The 22,318-nt window shown below is 49.1% G+C and overlaps 1 long non-coding RNA gene across 1 annotated transcript; it reads left to right on the plus strand.

Annotated features, from left to right (window-relative positions):
- Positions 1-6,230, plus strand: LOC127049814 (uncharacterized). The gene is made up of 2 exons (XR_007774071.1): positions 1-2,306; positions 5,406-6,230. It is a non-coding gene; the product is annotated as an uncharacterized LOC127049814 (long non-coding RNA).
- Positions 6,231-22,318: the final 16,088 nt, after the last annotated feature.

The raw sequence follows: 22,318 nt of genomic DNA on the forward strand, positions 1-22,318 counted from the left end.
TGCATGTTGCTGGTACTGTACATCACCTTCATACATTTGGTGTTAGCAGGTTCTGGTCATCTCTCCCTTCTACCAAACAGCACTGGAGATGTGGAGCAAGTGTATGATAATGTGGTTCTGCTACTGCTCACTGGACAAATGTTCATGCGATATAGTATCGGATCCAGGATGGAACTGGTCTAGAAAAATTTGAGATAGCGAAGATGGTTGATCCAGAGGGGGAATGAAAATCCATGGTGGTCCCAAGGAACGGGTGTGTTGAGTTATGTCCATGGATGGACTGCCTAGTTCTGGTCCCAAAGAACCAACTTGGTGTGGTGGAACCACAACTTGTCATCAGCCCATGTTTCCTAGTGGCTGCGGAACTTCAAAATGAGGAAGCAGACCTTCATCGAGTTGTGTGAGGAGTTTGCACCAACCCTCCAGCACAGACAACTCGATTTCTGAAATCCATACCAGTGGCTATTGTTCTTTGGAAGCTGGCAATACTTAACAGCTATTGGTCACTTGCAAAGCTGTTTGGAGTTGTGAAGTCAACTGTTGGAGCAGTGGCTGCATAGGTTTGCCAGGCTATTAATATTGTGATCTATCCGTGCATGCTTGCCATAACCGAAATCCCTGAAATTATTGTGGGATTTCAGAGGATGGGTTTCTGTATTTTGTGGAGCCATTTATGGAACACACATCCCTATACTTTGCCCACAGAAAGGGGCCAGGGAATACGTGAACTGAAAGTTACTATTCACAGGTTCTCCAAGGCATAGGAAACCACAGGAGTCGGTTGATGAACATGAATATTGGGGACACCAAAAAGGTCCATGATGCCATGGTGCTCAGGAGGTTGAAGTTGTACTGCTGGGAAGAACAAGGACTTTATTCCCCCAAGAGGATGTGGTTATGTACAATGTTTCTGTGCTGACATTTATTTTTGGGGACCCCACATACCTGCTCTTACTGTAGCTCATGAAGCTGTACCCCGACATCGCTGACTCAAGAAAAGAGGAAGTTCATGACAGATTTAGCAGCTCCAGAAAGGTGGCTAAGTGTGTGCCTTTGGGTGACTGAAAGCCCACTGGTAATGCCTCTGGACCAGTTTGGATGCCAATGTAGCCAATAGGGTTTGGATTATTTTGGCATGCTGTGCCTTGCAGAATATATGTGAAGCTAAAGGAGAATACTCCCACTCTGAGTAGTCCCAGGACAGATCTGTTTCTCAAAACATGTACAGGCAGCCAGATCCAACCCATGTGCACGCAGTGCAGGGAAATATGTGATGCTGTGTGTTAGTACATCATCGAACAGGAGAGATCTGGAAGAAGATTGGGGGCTGTGCTGAAGGACACTACTGTGATGTGATGGTGCCCTTGGAAAAGCTCAATAGAGCATTGCCACATACTTCTGTTGAGACACCTTGGTGGGTTTCAATCTCCTGTAGCTAACATTAACATACTGATTGAAAAGCAGACAGCTGGGGAGGGCCCTCAAGGTTAACACGTTTGGCTGGGGTGTTGTGCTGAGGAAAGTTTTAATGCACTTTGAGGGCATCCTTGTGCAATGTTTTTGTTTATATGTTAACTACTGTATTTCGAGTTTTATGGAGTGCTGTGATGGGGCAGCTGCCCATCACTGGCAGAAAAGGGGTTAAAAGCAGCCCTATGGGGGCTGTGACAGAGGCAGTCAATTAGAAAGTAGTGGAGAGGCGGAGCCAATCGTAGCCTGGCAGGCTCATATAAGAAGGGCTGAAGGGCAGAGCAGAGTTCAGTAGCTGACTGGAGATCCAAGTGAGAAGACCAGGCTCCTAGCAGGAAGAAGGAGTGCCAGCACCTAAGACAGAGCAGTGTTGCAAGCAAGGACCGGGGGAGCTAGAGAGAGCTCCTGGATGACTGCTAGGCCCTGCAGGCTGAGGCAAGGGCAGAAGAGGGTGCTGGAGCTGCATATGGTGACCAGACACAAATGTGAAAAATCGGGATGGGGTAGGGGGTAATAGGAGCTCACATAAGAAAAAGACCCAAAAATCAGGACTGTCCCTATAAAACTGGGACATCTGGTAACCCTCGAGCCACATGGGAAGCAGCCCCAGGACAATGGACTGCAGTTGCCACTGAGGGAGTGGCTGGACAGAGACTGCAGGTCCCCTCGAAGGGGGGAACACAGAGTGTGGCACTGCCGGAGGGCAGTATCAATGAAGAGTCCTGGGAGGGGGGCAGGTCCTGGAACAAATGTGATGGCAGCAGGGCATCACCAGAGGAGGGTGCCCTGGTGAGCAGTGTTAATTCCCATGACAGCTGGCAGGAGGTGCCAGAGTGGTAAGTGAGCCCCGTTACAGGTTTTAACGTTTGAAGTAATTTTGTAAAAGTTCTGTAAAGTTTGGGGAAGAATTCCTTCCTCAATGTTTCTGACTCTCTTGCTCTCAGCATTTATAAGGTGTTATGCATCATTTCTCTGGAGGAATGAATACTCCTATGCTTTCCAGTGGTGGCTGTTTGCTGGGGATAGGGGAAGAGGGGTAGTGAAAGCGCTGCGCTAATCTTCAGTGTCAATTTAGTTTTGTTTCCCTTGTCTGTAGTGACACTTAAATTGTTAAAGCCATAAAGAAGTTTCAGTTAACTTATCTTCCATTTTTCATTCTGGCGCTTTGGACAGTGACAGTTATTTCACAGCTCACTTCATTGTCATGAATGCTTGCTTTATTTATTTTTAAGACATATTAGGAAATGCATTGACTCGGGGTGGAGAAAGGGGTTGTGGGAGAGAGGAAATTGATTACATTTCCTTGGCTCCAGCCTTTTAAGAAGTCAGCCATGTGTTGAGAATTCTGATACCCCCATCCCAAGCCTATGGGATGTATCATGTTGATCATATTCAGAAAACAAGGCGCACACACACACACAAGTGAAGTGAACAGTAACTTTTATTTACATACCTACATCAAACATAGAGCTAAAATGGTTTGTAACAGGAACAAGTGAACAAACAAAGCCAATTTCCTGGGAAATAGGCGAATATTAATGTCTTGACCCAATTTCTCTTGCCTATGCCAGAGCCCTCCATCCTTTCCATTTACTCCGTACATGACCCACCTCCAGCCTGTTTCAGGTTCTCAACCTGTCCCTCAGGCAAGGAACATTAAAAGTCAGGCCAGAGTAAAACTAGCAACCAGCTGGCAGGGTAAAACTAGCAACCAGGCTGCGACAGAGGCAGCCAATTAGAAAGGGGCTGAGAGGAGCAGCCAATTGTAGCCTGGCAGGCTCATATAAGAGAAACTGCAGGACAGAGCAGGACTGTTAGGTTGCTGTGATACCACAGAGTGGGTGTGGAAGGTTGGAGGCTTGTTCTTTTAGGGAATGGGTACAACTAGGAGTGAGAAAGGCAGGTACTAAGGAGATGGAAGTTTTGTGAAGTAGACCCACCAGTTCCCTAGTAAGTTGACACCAGCAGACTGATTTTGTGTAGGCCATTGAACAGCCATTGGATGATAACTCTGTCACTACCAACCTGGGCTGGATTTGAATCCATAATTTAGAGGCAAAAGGTCGGTTAGCTCATTATCTAATCCCCTGAGCCATCATTCCCTCCCTTGCTTGATGGTCCACCTCTTATTGTTACTTGAGGATTCTGGCTGTAGGATGCTTCAACTTTTTTATTTGTTCTCTTTGAAATTGGGCTGTGAGAAGCTATTTATTTTATGTTGGACTCTTACCACACAAGGAGTTATTTTAGCAAGCAGCTGGATTGTAAGCATTGGCCAATCTGTTTCTACCCTGGGCAGAAAATAGACTAGCCATGTTGTAAACATTGCCATAGCTAGACCAGCAAAACTCACAGCTATAGTCTCTAATCCTCCAAAACCCTTCCTGTTGATTCATAGAATTAAATATGTTGAGAATCAAAATAGTCAGAGAAAGTAGGTGGATGCATATGAGGATTCATCTTAAAGTGTTCTATATAATGCAGGAGCAGAAGAATCCCTGAACTGGACAGTTACAATTTTGCCCATGTAAAGGGGACACTGCCGGTTCAAGTTTGACCCAAAGTTTGGTTTAAAGAAAAATGCTTTTAAAAACATCTAAAATCAGTGAACATATTTTCAGAATTTTTTAAAAAAATCCACTGGAAACTATTTTTTTTTATAAGCAAACATTTAATTACTCCCATCCTCCCACCAGCTGGAGCTGACCAATTTTTTTTCAAACACAAAATGTTTTCATTTGAAAAATGGCCTTTTTTTCCTCTATCAGAAATGTTCATGAACATTTTTTATTTTCTTGGGTTGGTATTCACCTCCCACCCATCCACTTTTTTTCCAATCAAATTTGAAAACAAAAAATTGCAATGGGTTGGTTCTGTTTTGTTCTGTTTTTTCTCCTTTCCCTTTTTAAAGGGAGGAAAGAGAAAAAGGAAGATGGATGTGGTTGGAAAGTAAAATGAAAAATGTAAAAACTGAAAATTTTAGAATAAATTATTCCTTTTTGAAAACTGCAGAAATTACTTGAAAATTTCGCCCTATTTCCTTCCCCCATATTTCATTCAGTTTGATTTGCAATCCTATGTTCAACTCTAAGTTCTATTAGCTGCTAGTGCAAGAGAACCCAGAAATGAAACTAACTAGAGTTTTGTCCTTGTTGTTTGCACTGTTGTTATAGCCCTCTTGGTCCCAGGATATTAGAGAGCCAAGGGTGGTGGGTGAGGTAATATCCTTTATTGGACCAACTTCTGTTAATGAGAGAAACAAGCTTTCAAGCTTCACAGAGCTCTTCTTCAGGTCTCCTTTTCACTGTCCAAGCTGAGAAAAAGGCAGAGTAAACAAATATGTAAAAATAAATCAGATAAATTGTTTAAAAGCTAATTTTAAATAATCTAAAGTGTCTGTAATGCAGCTGACAAATTTGTTTTCAAAAAGTGATTGTTAGAGAGGAAGTGCTCCTTTAAAATTGTTTGTCACCCTTTGAGAGCCCGTAGCAGCACTGAGGTTTCATTGGTCACAGTACACTGCAACTAAAAATCTGGATTTGGTAGCATAATAATAGCGAGGCAGAGCAGAGCAACAAAGCAGTCATTTAAATGGAATCCTTGTTTCTGGAGCCTTCTTTAGTGATTCATACAACAGCCGTTGGAAAGAGGCTATTATTTTCAGTCTGCCTAGAAATTACATATGAAAAATTAAAGAGCACTATTTCTCATTTCTTTTGAACATACTTTTGTATGAGGCAATAAGATTAACACTTAATCCTGAGGCCTTTCAGCAGTTCGCTTTAACGTCATTCTCTTTTTATGAGGCCGGAGGGAGAGGGATGGATTAATTTATTAGGACAGGTTAAAAAGTTATACATGTATCATTTGATTTGGAGGGAACATAACCATATAAAATATTTGAAGTATTTTAAATATTTGTTTTAAACACCCAGGAAGAAGAGGAATTATTTACTGAAATAAAAGTGGCCTATCTAAACCCAGGGGCCATGGGATGAAATAGAAGGTGCGAAAATTAAGTCTAGCAAGAAAAGTTACCAGATGCTAGATTTATTCAGCTGTGGAATACTCTCCCAAGGGCAGTTTTCTGTTCTCCCAGCTTCATAATGTAAGTAGAAGGCCACGTTAAATTAAAAAGTGGCAAATTCGAAACCGATACAAGGAAAGTATCCCACAGCATGTAACTAAATGGTGGAACTCTTTTTGTACCAATATCTCATCTAGGCCAAAACCTTAGCAAGATTCAAAAAGAACCTGGACCCTAGGTAGAGAATAGCCAATGTTATGCTAATTAATACTAACACATTTTGAAAGAGATACTAACCCTTATGCTTCAGTCATTAAACCATTCTCAAATTATTAGGATTTCTGAGTTGTAATGTGGAGGATAGATTATCCCAGTTCTGCCTAATGGGAGGTTACCTGCATCTTCCTCTGAAGCATTTAGTACTGGCCACTGTCAGAGACAGGAAACGGGACTAGATGGACCTCAGGTTGGGAAATTCCTGTGTGTCATAAGTGATTTGACTGGCACATTGAAAACTAGACTGGAGAAAATTTGCATAAACTATCCAATAGGAACAATCCTGTATTGTGCATTTGGATTATGTGACTCAGTAGGTCATTTGCACATCTTCTTTGTTTTGTTTTTGTTTTGTAATAATTGTGCAGGGGTCATGGGGTTTGTGAAAATAAATCACTGCAAATGAAAATCTGGATTAAGTGACATAATAAAATGAACTGAGCGGAGCAGCAAAGCAGTCTCTTGAACTGAAACATCATTTCTAGAGCTGTCAAATGATTTGTACAACAGGCATGTGTGCTGCTGTTATTGATGGAAGCACTGCAATGAAGCAGTGGTCTCTTCTGCTACAGGGTTGTGTTCAAGATGAACATAATTTGAATCAGGACCAGCAAAAAAGGGAACCCTGGCATCTTGGAAACTTACATTAAAGAGTGTCTGAGCTCAAACCCAGCCAAATGCTTCACAGAACTGTTCCTGCTGCTGCTGCCAAAGGCGCCGGCTGTCTGTACATTTTTGCCCCTGGGACACTAGCTGTTTGCCAGTTTGTGTGGGAAAGGCAAGGGTACAGGGAAAGCTGAAAAATAATTTTTCAAAACCAAACTGCCCAACTGAGTGAAGAACTAAACATATGGCTCCAGCACTGCACATGCAGGAACCAGTCATAAGATGGGAGATACATGACTTTTGGGAGATTTTAAATGCACAGTAGGATAAGCTGATAGGCACTGTAGCTGGGATTTCCAGAGGGGCCCAAGAGCATTAGGCATCCAGCTCCACAGTAATGATTTAGGATCCCAACTCCTTTATGCCTCTTTAAAAATCCCAGCCTTAGTGTTCATTTTAATTCCACCTTTGTCCCTGAGATGACAGGCACCTAGTCAGACACATTACTCATAGTGACTGAAAAATCCAGCATGAGCAAGTACTTTAACAAACACCAACAACAGGACAGTGTCCCCTGTCACAGCTACACTCCTCTCCCTCTGGGGCTGTTGGCTTCTAAGGAGCACCTGACACTGCTAAATTGGGGTGAAGGGGGAGTGAATGGTTAATAAAAAGTATAAACATTGCAACTGCTGCATCAGCCTTCTGCCTTTCACTCTCCCTGTCTGATCCAGGAACATTTCAACAAGCTTTAAAATCACTAACCTTAGGACATTGCATCATGCTTCGTGTCAATGTTCAGCAAGACTGAATCTGAAAACAGCCAAGTCAGGGCTTTTGTCTCTTAAAAACTCCAGCTTAAACTTGACCCCAGGCCTAAAAGGAAAGATGCTTCGTTCATCTCATTCAAGTTCCACATTTGCCAAAATTGCCATGTTATAATTCAGCACAAGTTGCCATTTGTGCAGAATCTTCTGCCTGGCACATTAGCCCAACATTTGAATTGGCTTTTCTCTCAAGTGTGCCTGGCCTACGTGATGGCAGTGCACGAGTTTGCACAACAGCTGGCAGCAGTGTTCCTTCTTTGCAGAAATAAACTAAAGTGGCTGTCAGCTGGTGTTTGCCAGTTCTTTCAGAACAGTTGGTCTGCCAGTGTTTACTGGGATCCATCACAAATGATGTACAGTGCCAGCATTCCTATTGTCAAAAGCTTGCAGCTTCTAGAATGAATTAATTACCTCTCTGCCCTTTATTCTTACTGAGACAGAGTCTTCAATGAATCACTCGCAAGAGGAGGAAATCACTCTCTTGAGTGCCTCCCTCCTCTACCCATCCAGCTTATGGAAAGTGGTGCTGGCTAGATTAGGAGTCTGACTGGGAGTTAAAGCTTAAGTCTTTGAAGGAGCAGGAGCTTTACTGGGACAGATAAAGGTCTTCACCCATTCCGCATGTAACACGCATTGGGGCTGCTCAGTAATGGAGTACACTAAACCCTGTGGTGCCAGTAGTGTGCCATGTGTACTGCAACTGACACAAGCAGTGTAGGTGCTTCAGGAGCTAGACCTTGTAGGCACTAGCCCCGGTGGGTCCCAATAACCACTCAGACACATGGCTATGTGAAAGGGTATTTTATTCGGGCTGGCAGGAAAGGGAAAGTTTGCAGACGGCCTACATATAGAGACTTATACTGTTACAGTTCATGTGAGCGCTGAGGTAAATGTTTGGGCCCTGGGATAGTCCAAACAAGAGTCAGGGCTTTTCAGGCCTAGTGCCCGAGGTGCCGTCTGTAGGCCAGTTTCCAGTCGAGCAAACAGAAAGAAGCTTGCAAGTTTCATAAGTTTCATTTCAGTGGCCAATGTCAGGTGCCCCAGAGGGAATGAACAGAACAGGTAATCATCAAGTGATCAATCCCCTGTCACCTATTCCCAGTTTCTGGCAAACAAAGGCTAGGGACACCATCCCTGCCCATCCTGGCTAACAGCCATTGATGGACCTAGCCTCCATAAATTTATCTAGTTCTTTTTTTAACCCTGTTATAGTCTTGGCCTTCACAATATCCTCTGGCAAAGAGTTCCACAGGTTGCCTGTGAAGAAATACTTCCTTTTGTTTGTTTTAAACCTGCTGCCTATTAATTTCATTGGGTGACCCCTAGTTCTTGTGTTATGAGGAGCAAATAACACTTCCTTATTTACTTTCTCCACGCCAGTCATGATTTTATAGACCTCTATCATATCCCCACTTAGTTGTCTCTTTTCCAAGCTGAAAAGTCCCAGTCTTATTAATATCTCTTCATACCGAAGCCATTCCATTGTTGCCCTTTTCTGAACCTTTTCCAATTCCAATATATCTTTTTTGAGATGAAGCGACCACATCTGCACACAGTATTCAAGATGTGGGCATACCATGGAGTTATATAGAGGCAATATGATATTTTCTATCTTATTAGCTAACCCTTTCCTAATGATTCCCAACATTCTGTTCGCTTTTTTGACTGCCACTGCACATTGAGTGGATGTTTTCAGAGAACTATCCACAAGGACTCCAAGATCTCTTACCTGAGTGGTAACAACTAATTTAGACCCCATCATTTTATATGTATAGTTGGGATTATATGTTCTAATGTGCATTACTTTGCATTTATCAACATTGAATTTCATCTTCCATTTTGTTGCCCCGTCACCCAGTTTTGAGAGATCCCTTTGTAATTCTTTGCAGTCGGCCTGGGACTTAACTACCGTGAGTAGTTTTGTATTAACTGAGAATTGTGACACCTCACTGTTTACCCCTTTTCCCAGATTATTTATGAATATGTTGAACAGAACTGGTCTCAGTAGAGACCCCTGGGGGACACCACTATTTACCTCTCTCCATTCTGAAAAATGACCATTTATTCCTACCCTTTGTTTACTATCTTTTAACCAGTTGCCAATCCATCAATTCCAAGCCAGGTTAAGTTAGTATTTCTCCTTGTGGCCGCTCTGCACTAGTTCACGGCATGGGTGGCAGGTATAACAGGCCTGGGGAAGCTAAGCCTCCCCAAACAGGCTCTGGCGCACCTCCCTGCTGCCTTTGAAGTACTACCAAAAGGGTGCCAGGGCCGTGGCCCCACCCACCCACCACCCCGAGGCCCTACTCCAGTGTCATGCTCTTCCCCCATGTCCCCTTGGGGGAGGGGGCAGAGAGACTCATGGGCCAGTCAGGTGAGAAAAAAATATTCCTTTGCTTACTGTTACCTGAGGTCTACCATGTGTGGCCCCCCTTCCTGGCTCTTGCCTTTGGGGGCTCATGCTGCACTTATTCCCCCAAACCCCGCTCCACCTGCTGCACGTGCTTCTCTGTCCTTTTCCCCTGCCCACCTATTACACCACTTCACCCCCTTCTCTGCACCCCTGCCCCACCTGTTGCTCATGCCTCTTCACCCTCTGAGAGGTAGAGAGGCACCCGTGGTGGTGGGGGCCCTCGGGGGAGGGAGGTGGACAGAGCGGCGGGGGGCTCCTTGTGGGAGAGATGTGGGTGGCATGTGAGGGGCCCTCAATGGAGGGGGAGAAGAGGCACAAGTAGTGGGCACAAGGGCCTCAGGGGAGGGGGTGAAGAGGTGTGGGTGGGGATGGTGGCGGGCGTGGGGCTGGGGGCAGAGCGTGGCCAGGGCCTTGTGGGGAGGGGAAGGAGGCTGAGTGGGGTGGGCCTCAGGATGAAGCAGGGGGCGGGACCATGGTCTGGGCACTGGCAGCCCCCTGGTGCTCAGGCCTCGCCTCCCCAAATGCGGGAGTCGTGCCAGCCATGGCTCCCAGCTAAGCCACTGCTGCTCCCCCAATAGTCCCACTGAGACCTGCACCAGCTGGCATTCACTCCCTGTTCCACATGCAGCTGTGCATACAGTTCCAGAGGATTCAGGGCGTGGGTCCTTCTGCTCCGGGTCTTTCGGGCACTTCAGCAGCGGGTCCTTCACTTACTCCAGGTGTGTTTGGCGGCACTGAAAGACCTGCTGAAAACTCTTGTTGTGGCCCCTGAAAACACTTGTGTGGGCCCCTGCGGGATCCGGGGCCTGGGGCAAATTGACCCACTTGCCTCCTCACTCCCCCCCCCGGGCAGCCCTACCCAGGGAATCTTTTCTGTCTTCAGCTTCCCTGCCGTGCCTGACTTACTCTGCAGCCTCTGCATCCAGCTTCACTGTTACTCCTTGCTAGCTCTGCAACTGCTGCTTTCAAAACAGCACCCAGCCGGGAGGGGGCAGGGGAGGCTGACGGGAGTTATAGTCCCTGCTTAGCAGACCCAGCACACTCATAAGGCTGGTAGAGCAGCGTATCTGGGCCCATGGAGGCAGGCTCGTCGGGAGCACTGCAATTCTCAAGTTGGTGATGTGTGTGGTGTGGCCTTCCTTTATTTAAAAAAAAAAGAGGCAGAAAAGCAGGTGACAGGAAAGGGAATCGGGGTGCCAGGCTAACAGCAGAGCTATGGATGGAGAGGGAGCCAGCCCTGAGGGCACAAAGGAAGACAGGAATGGGCTTGACTGGAGGCCTGGAGCAGAGAGCCTTGTACAAGCCCATTGTGTAAAGAAGTGAGGATTTACATTTTCTGCTCCAGTCTCATATTTGGTTTTGTTTAAAAGAAGTTTCTTACAAAAACCACCTTTCTGTCTCTGAGGCTCAGACTTCCAAACACCCTCTTTAAAGTGCAATATAAATAAATAAATAGTTGTAATAAATAGCAGCACTATTATTAACCCATTTCCTCCCCCTCATCCCTGTAGCAGACATATGGTATAGCAGAAACAGCTGATCCCATCACTATGGTTAGCATTATGGTGCTCTCACAAGGAGAGCCCATAAGGACATGGCACTTAGTATATGTGATGAAATATAACTCCATGGACTGTGGGTCAGGTAAGGTGGCTTAATGGCCACCTAACGTGCTGCTGTGGTGAGTGCTGAGATCTACAAGGAAGGGAGCAATTCACATGCTTTTCAGCCAACCAAACAGCTGACGGGTACAATGTATGATCTTCTGGGGCGGGGGGGGGCACATGTGGAGGAATAAAGAGAAACATTTGGGGAGTTGCCAGGGAAACGACGTCAAATGTAGGATATATACCTTGGAAGCTTGTGCCCGAGCCCTGGGTATTTGCACTCGAGGCTTCACGTTGTAGTTAACTCTTCTCCAGCCAACCTGGTTGTGGTTCCTATGGGAGCCTCTCAACACTGCTCCTTAACTGAGCACAATGGGTGCTGCTGACCCCTGCAAAAACGGCATACGCATCCACAATTGACTGAAGCCACTGCTTCTTCAGAACTCCCACGCTGCCAACTGTCCACATGTTGTGAGCCACTCAAGTGAAAAAACCAAGCCTCAGATTTAGTAATGCAGAAGGCTACTTCTAGGCAACCGCTGCAGTATCAAGATTGGGCCCTGATTCAGCGAGGTACTTTAAGTGTGTGAGTAGTCTCATTGACTTCAGTTGGACTCTCCACAGGCTTAATTATTTTGCTGAATTGGGACCTCTAGCAGGAAGGCACTTTTCCCTTTTAAGGTTTGAAAAGACATCATCTTGTGCTCTGTCCAGATCAGAGCTACCGCTGGGTATTATTTCAATTTCATTTACAGAAAATATATCCTAGTGTTGGAAGAAAGTGTCCTTCATTGAAGTGCCTGTGAGGGGCATGGGTAATGGCTCTGGCTGAAGGATAATTTTTAGTAAAGAATCTTTAGCTTGAATATTAATTACCCATGGCTGAAGATTATATTGGTCTATGGGCAATGCAGCAATGTCTGCACTTGAAGCTACAAAGTGAGTACAGTAGTTGTACAACTCTAATGAAACCCTTCTTGAAAGGTAGCTCCTAAGATTCATTTCCTTAGATAACAGATTTCCTCTTAATTTAGAATCATAGAATATCAGGGTTGGAAGGGACCTCAGGAGGTCATCTAGTTCAACCCCCTGTTCAAAGCAGGACCAATTCCCAACTAAATCATCCCAGCCAGGGCTTTGTCAGGCCTGACCTTAAAAACCTCTAAGGAAGGAGATTCCACCACCTCCCTAGGTAACCCATTCCAGTGTTTCATCACTTTCTGAGTGAAAAAGTTTTTCCTAATATCCAATCTAAACCTCCCCTACTGCAACTTGAGACCATTACTCCTTGTTCTGTCATCGGGTACCACTGAGAACAGTCTGGATCCATCTTCTTTGGAACCTCCTTTCAGGTAGTTGAAAGCAGCTATCAAATCCCCACTCGTTCTTCTCTTCTGCAGACTAAACAATCCCAGTTCCCTCAGCCTCTCATAAATCATGTGCTCCAGCCCTCTAATCATTTTGTTAGCCTCTGCTGGACTCTTTCCAAGTTTTCCACATCTTTCTTGTGGTATGGGGCCCAAAACTGGACACAGTACTCCAGATGAGGCCTCACTAATATCGAATAGAGGGGAATGATCACATCCCCCGATCTCCTGGCAATGCCCCTTATACAGCCCAAAATGCTGTTAGCCTTCTTGGCAACAAGGGCACACTGTTGACTCATATCCAGCTTCTCGTCCACTGTAACCCCTAGGTCCTTTTCTGCAGAACTGCTTCCTAGCCATTCGGTCCCTAGTCTGTAACAGTGAATGGGATTCTTCCGTCCCAAGTGCAGGACTCTGCACTTGTTCTTGTTAAACCTCATCAGGTTTCTTTTGGCCCAGTCCACTAATTTGTCTAGGTCCCTCTGTATCCTATCCCTACCCTCCAGCGTATCTACCACTCCTCCAAGTTTAGTGTCATCTGCAAATTTGCTGAGAGTGCAGTCCATGCCATCCTTCTGATCATTAATGAAGATATTGAACAAAACGCCCCAGGACCGACCCTTGGGGCACTCCACTTGAAACCGGCTGCCAACTAGACATGGAGCCGTTGATCACTACCCATTGAGCCTGACGATCTAGCCAGCTTTCTATCCACCTTATAGTCCAATCATCCAGTCCATACTTCTTTAACTTGCTGGCAAGAATACTGTGGGAGACTGTATCAAAAGCTTTGTTAAAGTCAAGGAATAACACATCCACTGCTTTCCCCTCATCCACAGACCCAGTTATCTCCTCATAGAAGGCAATGAGGTTAGTCAGGCATGACTTGCCCTTGGTGAATCCATGCTGACTGTTCCTGATCACTTTCCTCTCCTCTAAGTGCTTCAGAATTGATTCTTTGAGAACCTGCACCATGATTTTTTCAGGGACTGAGGTGAGGCTGACTGACCTGTAGTTCCCTGGATCCTCCGTCTTTCCTTTTTTAAAGATGGGCACTACAGTAGCCTTTTTCCAGTCATCCGGGACCTCCCCCGTTTGCCAATGGCCAATGGCTCTGCAATCACATCCGCCAACTCCTTTAGCACCTTTGGATGCAGCAGATCCGGTCCCATGGACTTGTGCTTGTCCAGTTTTTCTAAATAGTCCTGAACCACTTCTTTCTCCACAGAGGGCTGGTCACCTTCTCCCCATACTGTGCTGTCCAGTGCAGCAGTCTGGGGTCTGACCTTGTTTGTGAAGACAGAGGCAAAAAAATCATTGAGTACTTTAGCTTTTTCCACATCCTTTGTCACTAGGATGCCTCCCTCATTCAATAAGGGGCCCACACTTTCCTTGACTTTCTTCTTGTTGACAACATTCCTGAAGAAACCCTTCTTGTTACTCTTAACATCTCTTGCTAGCTACAACTTCAAGTGTGATTTGGCCTTCCTGATTTCAGTCCTGTATGCCTGAGCAATATTTTTTTACTCCTCCCTGGTCATTTGTCCAATCTTCCACTTCTTGTAAGCTTCTTTTTTGCCTTTAAGATCAGCAAGGATTTCACTGTTAAGCCAAGCTGGTTGCCTGCCATATTTACTATTCTTCCTACACATCGGGATGTTTTTTTCCTGCAACCTCAATAAGAATTCTTTAAAATACAGCCAGCTCTCCTGGACTCCTTTTCCCCTCATGTTATTTTCCCAGGGGATCCTGCCCATCAGCTCCCTGAGCAGGGACGGCTCTAGACATTTCACCGCCTCAAGCAGGGCGGCATGCCGCGGGAGGCGCTCTGCCGGTTGCCAGTCCTGCGGCTCCGGTGGACCTCTCGCAGGCATGCCTGCAGAGGGTTCGCTGGTCCTGCGGCTCCACCGAAGCCTGTAGGAGGTCCACTGGAGCCGCCTGCTGCCCTCCCGGCGACCGGCAGAGCACCCCCCGCGGCATGCCGCCCCATGCACGTGCTTGGCGTGCTGGGGTCTGGAGCCGCCCCTGTCCCTAAGGGAGTCAGTCTGCTTTTCTGAAGTCCTGGGTCTGTATTCTGCTGCTCTCCTTTTTTCCTTGTGTCAGAATCCTGAACTCAACCATCTCACGGTCACTGCCTCCCAGGTTCCCATCCACTTTTACTTCCCCTACTACCTCTTCTCTGTTTGTGAGCAGCAGGTCAAGAAGAGCTCTGCCCCTAGTTGGTTCCTCTAGCACTTGGACCAGGAAATTGTCCCCTGCACTTTCCAAAAACTTCTTGGATTGTCTGTGCACCACAGTATTGCTCTCCCAGTGATATCAGGGTGATTAGAGTCTCCCATGAGAACCAGGGCCTGCGATCTAGTAACTTCTGCTAGTTGCCAGAAGAAAGCCTCGTACACCTCACCCCCTGGTCTGGTGTTCTAGAGCAGACTCTCACCACGACATCACTCTTGTTGTTCACACTTCTAAACTTAATCCAGAGACTCTCAGGTTTTTCTGCAGTTTCATACTGGAGCTCAGAGCAGTCATACTGCTCTCTTACATACAATGCAACTCCCCCACCTTTTCTGCCCTGCCTGTCCTTCCTGAACAGTTTATATCCATCCATGACAATACTCAAGTCATGTGAGTTATCCCACCAAGTCTCTGTTATTCCAATCACATCATACTTCCTTGACTGTGCGGGGAGTTCCAGTTCTCCCTGCTTGTTTCCCATGCTTCTTGCATTTGTGTATGGGCACTTAGTATTGGAAAAGCTGATAGGAAGTTATATTAAGGCTAGTTCCTTTCTATTGGTGAATGATGATCCATTTAACAACAGCTGTAGCTGGCTCTTTGCATTTCAGAGGAATTTTGTTCTGTTCAGAAATTTTAAATTGTTATTGTTTTTTAATGGTTGTTATGGAGCCTGCAATATTTGAGATACAAGGGAAGTTCTTCTTCGAGTGATTGCTCATATCCATTCCAGTTAGGTGTGCGTGCTGCGTGTGCACGTTCGTCGGAAACTTTTTACCCTAGCAACTCCAGTGGGCCGGCAGGTCGCCCCCTAGAGTGGCGCCGCCATGGCGCTTGATATATACCCCTGCCGGCCCACCCACTCCTCAGTTCCTTCTAACTGCCGTGTCGGTCGTTGGAACTGTGGAGCACGGCTTTGCTGTCTTCCACGTCCCTAGCTCTCCTTCGCTTTACAGTTCATAGTTGTAGTTAGCAGTAAATAGTTGTTAAGTATAGTTAGTTAATTAGTGTATTGTAAATAGTTGTAAATATTTGTTAGCCGGTTTGGGCCATAGCCCTTCCCGGCACCCGGCACCGGGCCCATGCCTGGTTCGCTGGGCTTCAAACAATACGCGGCCTGTAAGAAGCCGATGCCGACCAGCGATCCCCACGACGCATGCCTAAAGTGCCTGGGGGAATCGCACATCTCGGACAAGTGCTGCATTTGTAAGGCTTTTAAGCCTAGGACAAAGAAGGAGAGAGACCAGAGGTTGAGGACTCTCCTTATGGAAGCGGCACTCAACCCGGCAGCTTCGCAGACCGTCGCCTCTACACTGGTGCCGGACTGAGCCAGCACCGGAAAGACTCCCCGGCACCGTCTTTCTCCGGCACCAGGTCCTGAAGCAAGGCCCTCGATGTCTGCAACTCCATCCAGGCAGGCTCGAGTGGAGCGCCCGGCACCTACCTCGGCCACGGCACCACCGACAGGGATCCCGTCGACTCCGGGCCCTGAGGGTCCGTCGAGTCCGGTCCCTCCTAGCTCCCCCATAAGATCGGGGGTTGAGCTATTGGTCCCATCGACGCCTGGAGACCTTTGCCTTGGCACGGGACCTGATCGCTCTTACAGAGCCAACTCAGCCTCCACCCCCGGTACCCCTGATGCGGGTTGTGTCCAGAGGCAAGCCGACGATGAGAGTGCCGTCTCAGGACTCACGTTCGCTGTCGAGGTCCCGTCACCGTGGACGCTCCCGATCCCGGCGCCTCTCGCAGTCCCGGCACCGCTCCCCTCGGCGGTACCGGTCGCACTCGCAGCGCCGGTCATCCTCCAAACAGTCCCGGTCGGGTTCAAGTCACTGATACCGGCACCGGGACTCTAGGAGCCGTTCCCGCCGTCAATCAACTCCCCGGTCGACCTCCCGGCACCGAGCTGGTGGCAGGTCCCGGTCCCGGTCGACCTCCCGGCACTGCGTCGGTGGCAGGTCCCGGTCCCGATCCTGGCACCGAGTCGGCGGCCGGTACCGGTCCCGATCCCAGCACCGAGTCCAAGACAGGCCCCGGTCCCGATCCTGGCACCGGTATGACTCCCGGTACCGGTCCCCGGCACCGAGAACATCTTTGGCGCCAGGACGAGGGGATTCCTACCAGCCGCGTTCGGCCCCTCCATGGCCTTCCAGACAGCCGTCTGTGTCGTCACAGGCGGACAGTGTTTATGCACTGGACACAGACAGGCACGCGGCCCTTTTTCAAGACCCTCCTCAACAGGACCAGGGACCACAGCAGTGGGGGTTCTAGACACCCTGGGCGTACCACCAAGCCCAGGACCCCCAACAGCTTCCTCCTAGGCCTGCGACGACTGAGCACAGGGCGCCGGAGGCATCGCTGTCTCGCCCCCCTCCCACTCCGGACGGGGAGGACAGGTCAAAACAGCAGGACCCTGAGCTCCCTCCAGAGTCAGAGGCGCGGGCTCAGACAGACCCCCCGCTGGACACTCTCTTGCCAGGGGTCTCCTCATCGTCTTCTCCCGATGAGGCTGTGGCAGGCACTTCTTCCACCAGCCCTCCCCCACTCGACCTCAGGGCACACCAGGACCTCCTCAAGCGCGTAGTGCAGAACTTGAACCTGCAAGCTGAGGAGGTCTCCGAGATCGAGGATCCCATGGTGAGCATCCTCTCCTCAGATGCTCCCACCAGGGTTGCCCTGCCCTTTATTCGGACTATCCAGGCCAACGCCAATACGATCTGGCAATCGCTGGCCTCCATCCCCCCTGCTGCACGTGGCGTGGAGCGGAAGTACATGGCTCCCTCCAAGGGCTATGAGTACCTCCATGTTCACCCGATGCCGTGCTCCCTCGTAGTGCAGTCGGTGAACGAGAGGGAGCATCATGGACAAGAGGCCCCAGCTCCCAAATCCAAGGAGGCCAGGCGTATGGACCTCCTCGGCCGCAAGGTCTATTCGGCGGGGGCCCTTCAGCTCAGGGTTTCCAACCAGCAAGCCCTCCTTAGCCGCTACGCCTTTAACTCTTGGGTGGCAGCGGATAAGTTTAAAGAGCTGTTGCCAGAGGAGGCGCGTCAAGAATTTGCGGCAATTCTTGACGAGGGCAAGAAGGTCGCAAGAACCTCATTGCAGGCCTCCCTGGACACAGCGGACTCGGCCGCTCGTACCCTCGCCTCAGGGGTTACAATGCGCCGCATCTCCTGGCTTCAGGTTTCTGGCCTTCCACCGGAGCTCCAATACACCATCCAGGACCTCCCGTTCGAAGGCCAGGGCCTGTTCTCGGAGAAGACAGACCCCAGACTAAAAAGTCTGAAGGACAATCGGGTCATTATGCGCTCCCTTGGGATGCACACGCCCGGGACACAACGCAGACCCTTCCGGCCGCAACAACAACAGCAGCGCCGGCCGTACCCCCAGTTCCGCCAGCGGCAGGACCTCAATAGGCGCCGCGGCAGAAATGGCAGGCGCAGGCAGTCGGGGAGCCAAGGGGGGCAGAGCCAAAGCTCCTCCAAAGCCCCACCTGGACCCAAACCTTCGTTTTGAAGGTGCGCCCGAGGGCGTAGTACCAGTTTCCCCCACGGATCCTTCCCCCCCGTTTTCCAACCACCTTTCGTTTTTCCACCAGGCGTGGACCCAAATAACATCCGACCGCTGGGTCTTACGCACTGTGCAGATGGGATACCGTCTGCAGTTTACGTCTTTCCCTCCTTCCCGCCCCCGACCCTCGTCCCTCTTCAGGGACCCCTCTCACGAGCAATTCCTCCGCCAGGAGGTGCAGACACTCCTCGACAAAGGAGCCATAGAGGCGGTTCCGGAGAACGAGAAGGGCAAGGGGTTTTATTCCCACTACTTCCTCATCCCCAAGGCCAAGGGAGGCCTCAGACCTATCCTCAACCTGCGGGAACTCAACAAACCTCTGGTGAAGTTGAAGTTCCGCATGGTATCCCTGGGGACCATTATCCCATCTCTGGATCCTGGAGACTGGTACGCCGCCCTCGACATGCAGGACGCTTACTTTCATATCACCATATTGCCACACCACAGACGTTTCCTTCGGTTCGTGGTCGACCGCCATCATTACCAATTTGCGGTCCTCCCGTTTGGCCTCTCTACGGCCCCGAGGGTATTCACCAAATGCATGGCTGTCGTTGTCGCACATCTTCAGCGCAGTCGCATTCACGTGTTCCCTTACCTCGACGATTGGCTGATTCGGGGCACGTCAGAGCTGCAAGTCCGCAGCCACGTCCGCAGGATCACCGGCCTTTTTACTACCTTGGGCCTCATTATCAACGTGGACAAGTCCACTCTGCTCCCCACGCAGAGGATAGAGTTCATTGGGGCTGTTCTGGACTCCACCTTGGCCAGGGCCCTTCTGCCGTTGCCCAGGTTCCAGTCGCTGTCGGCCATCATTCAGCGCTTGCTGGTGGCCCCCCTGACCTCTATAAGGACATGCCTAACCCTGTTAGGCCACATGGCGGCCTGCACGTTTGTGACAGGTTATGCATGGCTCCGCATGAGGCCCCTCCAATCTTGGCTCATCGCGCAATACCGGCCGGCCAGATAGTCGCTAGACACGCTTGTCACAATCCCCCAGGGGGTACTGGATTTCCTCTGCTGGTGGGTAGACCAGTCCGTCGTGTGTGCGGGGCTCCCGTTTCATCCACCCCAACCCTCGGTGTCCCTAACAACGGATGCCTCAGATCTCGGCTGGGGGGCCCACCTGGGAACTCTGAGGACACAGGGCCTGTGGTCCCCGCAGGAGGTGGATTTACACATCAACATGCAGGAGTTGAGAGCGGTCCGCCTTGCTTGTCAAACGTTCTGTCATCAGCTTCGAGGTCGTTGTGTCACGGTATTCACCGACAACACGACGACCATGTACTATATCAACAAGCAGGGCGGCACCAGATCCTCTCCCCTATGTCATGAGGCGATGCGACTCTGGGACTTTTGTATAGTCCACTCCATTCACCTCACGGCTTCCTTCCTCCCCGGAGTACGGAACACGCTGGCGGACCGCCTGAGCAGGTCCTTCCTCTCGCGTGAGTGGTCCCTTCGCCCGGACGTCTCCCTCTCGATCTTCCAGAGGTGGGGTTGTCCCCGCGTGGACCTCTTCGCGGCCAGGGGGAACAGGAAATGCCAGGCGTTCTGCTCCTTTCAGGGCCGAGAACCCGGGTCTATAGCGGACGTCTTCCTTATCCCGTGGACGACCCACTTGTTCTACGCATTCCCTCTGTTCCCACTGGTCCACAAGGTCCTTCTGAAGGTGCGCAGGGACAGGGCCCACGTGATTATGGTAGCTCCAGCGTGGCCCAGGCAACATTGGTACCCCATGTTGCTGGATCTGGCCATAGCCAACCCAGTCCCCCTGCCCCTTCACCCGGACCTGATCACCCAGGACCACGGCAGTCTCTGTCACCCGGACCTCCAGTCGCTGCACCTCGCAGCATGGCTCCTGCGTGGCTGACCAGATCCGAATTACGCTGCTCTACCCCGGTACGTGAGGTACTCCTGGGCAGCAGGAAGCCTTCCACCAGAGCGACGTACTCGGCCAAGTGGAAGCATTTCTCCTGTTGGTGCACGGAGAGGGGTTTCCTCCCTACGGAAGTTTCGGTCGCCAATATTTTGGACTACATTTGGTCCCTCAAGCAACAGGGCCTGGCGATATTGTCCCTTCGGGTTCACCTGGCAGCTATCTCCACCTTTCATCCGGGTGGGGATGGCCGCTTGGTTTTCTCTCACCCGACGGTGACTAGATTCCTGAAGGGACTAGAACGTCTCTACCCCCAGGTTCGACCCCCTGCCCCTACCTGGGATCTCAACCTGGTTCTGGCTCGGCTCATGGGGCCCCCCTTTGAGCCATTAGCGACTTGCTCCCTGTTCTATTTTTCTTGGAAGACTGCCTTTCTAGTAGCCATCACCTCAGCTAGACGGGTGTCGGAACTCCGGGCCCTCACGGTAGATCCCCCGTATACGGTCTTCCATAAAGATAAGGTACAGCTGAGACCGCACCCTGCCTTTCTCCCCAAGGTGGTCTCAGCCTTTCACGTCAACCAGGAGATCTTCCTCCCCGTTTTTTTCCCGAAGCCTCATTCGTCACGCAGGGAGCAACAACTCCACTCGCTTGATGTCCGTCAGGCTCTCGCGTTTTATGTGGACAGAACCAAACCGTTCCGCAAATCCCCCTAGCTTTTCGTGGCAGTAGCGGACCACATGAAGGGGCTTCCCATTTCCTCGCAGAGGTTATCCTCGTGGGTAACATCCTGTATCAGGACCTGCTATGACTTGGCTCACGTCCCTACGGGCCGTGTGACTGCGCACTCTACCAGGGCGCAGGCGTCGTCCCTGGCTTTCCTCGCCCGAGTGCCCATCCAAGAGATCTGTCGGGCAGCGACCTGGTCATCGGTCCACACCTTTGCTTCCCACTACGCCCTGGTCCAGCAGTCCAGAGAGGACGCGGCCTTCGGCTCTGCAGTACTCCATGCCGCGACTTCTCACTCCGACCCCACCACCTAGGTAAGGCTTGGGATTCACCTAACTGGAATGGATATGAGCAATCACTCGAAGAAGAAAAGACAGTTACTCACCTTTGTAACTGTTGTTCTTCGAGATGTGTTGCTCATATCCATTCCACACCCGCCCTCCTTCCCCACTGTCAGAGTAGCCAGCAAGAAGGAACTGAGGAGCGGGTGGGCCGGCAGGGGTATATATCAAGCGCCATGGCGGTGCCACTATAGGGGGCGACCTGCCGGCCCACTGGAGTTGCTAGGGTAAAAAGTTTCCGACGAACATGCACGTGCTGCGCGCACACCTAACTGGAATGGATATGAGCAACACATCTCAAAGAACAACCGTTACAAAGGTGAGTAACCGTCTTTTTGCCTTATTATCTGGTTTATTAATTTGTCACTTATTTTGAAAACATTTTGGGGAAACGGAATATTAATTGTGATTTGAGAGTGCAAAATTAATTTAATGCTCAGGATATCTTTTTCGAAGGCACCAGCTGAGTACACATTCTCCGAGGTCTTCATATTCAATAAGGAGCCTTCAGAAATCCTAGATAAAAGAAAATGCAATAACCTCTCACCCCATACACATATATGGAAATAACTGGAGATTACTTTTTAATAAAATTTCAAAGAGATTCTTGCACTCACCATCTGTACATTTCTTGACATAAACAGGATTGTCCCCAACACCAACAATACATCTGTCTTGAAGATTTAGTGAAATTACAGTAATCTCAATACTTATTTTCTTGTATAAACCATATGTATCACCACTTCTAGACACATGTATGTCAAACATAAACCACAACTCACTGTTACAGTACAATAACTCCTCACTTAACGTTGTAGCTATGTTCCTGAAAAATGTGACTTTAAGTGAAACGATGTTAAGCTAATCCAATTTCCTCATAAGCATTAATGTAAATGGGCGGGGAGGGCTAGGTTCCAGGGAAATTTTTTTTCAGCAGACAAAAGGTTATATTATATTGAAGCTTGGTTGAGGTG

The sequence above is a fragment of the Gopherus flavomarginatus genome, chromosome 4 (genome assembly GCF_025201925.1).
Source record: "Gopherus flavomarginatus isolate rGopFla2 chromosome 4, rGopFla2.mat.asm, whole genome shotgun sequence".
In the NCBI taxonomy this organism is placed as follows: Eukaryota; Metazoa; Chordata; order Testudines; family Testudinidae; genus Gopherus; species Gopherus flavomarginatus.